This window comes from Canis lupus, chromosome 23 (genome assembly GCF_011100685.1).
Source record: "Canis lupus familiaris isolate Mischka breed German Shepherd chromosome 23, alternate assembly UU_Cfam_GSD_1.0, whole genome shotgun sequence".
NCBI lineage: Eukaryota > Metazoa > Chordata > Mammalia > Carnivora > Canidae > Canis > Canis lupus.
Window position 1 is genome coordinate 30,785,353 of NC_049244.1, and position 3,103 is coordinate 30,788,455.

At 39.0% G+C, this 3,103-nt stretch overlaps 1 protein-coding gene across 24 annotated transcripts in view; it reads left to right on the forward strand.

The window, feature by feature from the left end:
• The window catches only part of TMEM108 (transmembrane protein 108), a 343,329-nt gene that overhangs the window by 278,393 nt on the left and 61,833 nt on the right, over nt 1-3,103 (forward strand). The window lies entirely within an intron of this gene.

A 3,103-nucleotide genomic window follows, 5' to 3' on the forward strand; every position in this document is an offset into this window, starting at 1 on the left:
AAAAGCCAGAAGACTTTCCAGGTGAATTGTCATAGACCAGGAAAAGCTGGGTAGCAAGCCAAAGACAGAGCCCAAGGAACTAAGGCCCCCAGCAATCAAGTTGTGGATGAAACTTCCCTATGTGAGAAGAGGAACACTGAAAATGCCAGTGTGGCCTGGATGGGATGGTTTGTAAACCCCTTTAGGCTTCCAGAGTGAGAATTTATTCAAATGTGTACTACAGCTATGTCATTGTGAGTGATTGAAAAGCATTCCAAGTTCCTGGACTGGCAGACATTCTCTGTGTTTCTACAATGCTATTATTGCCCATCTAAATTTGACAATAGGAAAATTGAAAGGGATTCCTATCCCCAAGGAAGATGTGCATTGCTGTTACCATATTACTATGATGGCTTTTAAAAAATGTGTACCATTCCCTTGATACAAGATGCTTGACCTGCTCCTGGTAAAAATGCTGAAGTTTACCACCTTTAGTAATGAAGCAATAAATGTTATCTCAGTGGAAGAAAAAGGAAGTTTTTGCCAAAACTTAAAGATCTTGCAGATATCAAAACTATTATTTTTATAAGAAATTAGATTCTCCAAATTGTGGGTAATGGATTTACAGATTGCCCAGATGGCTTAGTGAATAACAGATTGGAAACAAAACAAATTATAGGCAGGAACATAAACACCAAACCAAATTTTGAAAATTAGCAGATAGAAATCTGAGGAGCATTAACAAACAGTAATTATTTGTAACCTTTAAAGTCATCTTGGTTAAAGATGTAATTTGGTGTGGATGCCCCAAATAACAACTGAAAAAGACTTTTTTCAACATGGTTCAATCATATCATCTATGAATTAAGTCCCTTCTATTTGCCAGAAACCGTTCTAGGACTTAGGGACATAGCAAACAAAACAGATCAAGTCCCTGCCCTCATGAAGCTGACATTTTAGTGGGGAAAGACTAATAAAACAGGAATAAATAAGCAAAATGTGTGGTATGTGAGATGGTGGTACACACAATGAAGCAATCTAAAACCAAAATGGAGAATAGGTGTATTGAAGGATGGTGCTTCAACTTGGAAAGAGGAGAAATGGTGCAAGGGAGGAGTGCAAGGCAGGAGCCTCCAGCAAGTCATTTCACTCTGATCACCATTTCTCCAACTATCACAGAAAGCAGCGAGACTGTGAACTTTGTCACGAACAAGCTCTTACACATCAGTTCAGTTGTGGTGCTTTGATAGATGACACAAGGGAAAGTAAGAAACAGATTGAAATTCAGACTTAGACAGTGATTCACCAAGTAGTGTTCTTTTATGCCAGTGAAACAAAACCACAGATTGCCCAGAGGGAGACTTCTGCTTTGAGGTGAATGCTCTGGGAAGTCACCACTGGTGCTTTCCACTCCTGTGATAGTATATGGGAGAGGAAAAACAGGGATAACTGGCTACATCTTGAATGTCTTACCGACTTTTATAATTGTATCTTTAACATTTTTTCCTAGATTCACTACCTACTAGGCCCTGTCATTTTTTCAAGCCCATTTTATAGGTTAGAGAATTAAAAAATAAAGTTTAAGTAACTTGCTCAAGTTCATATAGTTAATTGCAGTTTAAGGTTTTAAACCCAGATTTCTCTGATTCCAGAATCTATAATCTCCACTACACCTGACCACATTCTTAGAAGTGCCTCATTCTTTACCCTAAAAATCTTTCCCACATACAGATGCACTCAACAAAACCCAGAATGCAGGACACTATACTGAACAAGTTACCTGGAAACAAACTGCAAAGAGGGAAAGTGAAAATGAGAGAGAGAGAAAGAAAGAAATCACTTGTAGATTAAAAGTGATATAAGTGGCAACCAGTTTCAGTGTTTAGACCTTATTTGGATCCTGATTTAAACAAACTATTTAAAATTAATATATTAAATACATTCAGGAATTTGAATACTAACAGGGAATTTAATGATATGAAAGAATTCCTTTTATTTTTTAAGTAAATATTGTGGCTCTATTTCTTAAAAAGAGTTATTTTAGAGGTTCGTGCCTATGTGGAATTGGTTGCACTGACTACCTGTCACTTTCTTAAGTGCTGACTCCTCCATTAGACTGGGGACAAGGACCAAAACTAATGGCCAAAGGACATATGCCACTGCCTGTTGCTGCCTTGGTTTATAGAGCTGGCCTAGACATTGGACTTCCTGCCCATGCTAGACTCTCTTGTTTGGGGTCCCAGCTTTTATGCAAGCAGCCCATAGACCATCTCACCCAAGGAACCCAGGAGGCAGTGTGACACAATGAAAAAAAGAAGGTGACCTTTAGAATCAGAATCCCACTCATTGGAAGTTTGGCCTTATCCTTTAGTAGCTACATAACATTGAAAAAGAAAAAAACAAAAAATTCACCTTGCTAAGCCTGAAGGAGTTGTGGTGATCAAATAGAATAGCATAAACCTAATGGAAAAACACAAACCCTAAAAATCCCTCCCAGGAATCTAGGCTCTTAAATGTACCAATCAGCTGAGATACAGCAATGAATCAGGAGGTGAAGTGGTCTCTATAACAAGACTGACTGACATTTTTGTAGATCATCTCCTTTTTCCACTAGACTGTGTCCCCTGAAAGAAAGAACCATATCTTGTGCTTTTTTGTGTTCCTGGCATAATGAGGTAGGAAGAACATGGACTTGGGATCAGAGAGTCCCAGGTTCAAATTCTGACTGTATTGCTTACTAACGAACTGTGGAGCCTTTGGCAAATGTTTTAACCTCCTTAACTGTGAAATGTCAATAATAATGCCCACTGAGAGGATTTGATGAAAGAAGACATTCAAGTGCCAGCTTATAGCTGGAGTTCAGGAAGTACTAGTTTCCCACTGCCCTCAGGTACTGTCTTGATGTTTGCTGAATGAATGAGTTTAGCTAGATGTTTCTCTGGAATGTGGTTGCCTCAGAGACAAGTCACCAGGTTTTCACTGGACAAAGGCACCTGGTTGGACTTTTCAGGCTATGCACTTGACTGTGGGACTATTCATCCAAAGGAAGGAAGCCTTTCTCTATTCTACACAAAGGTGCCAATTGTGCTATCAGTGTCCCTGTTCAGAAGAAAAATGAGTTACC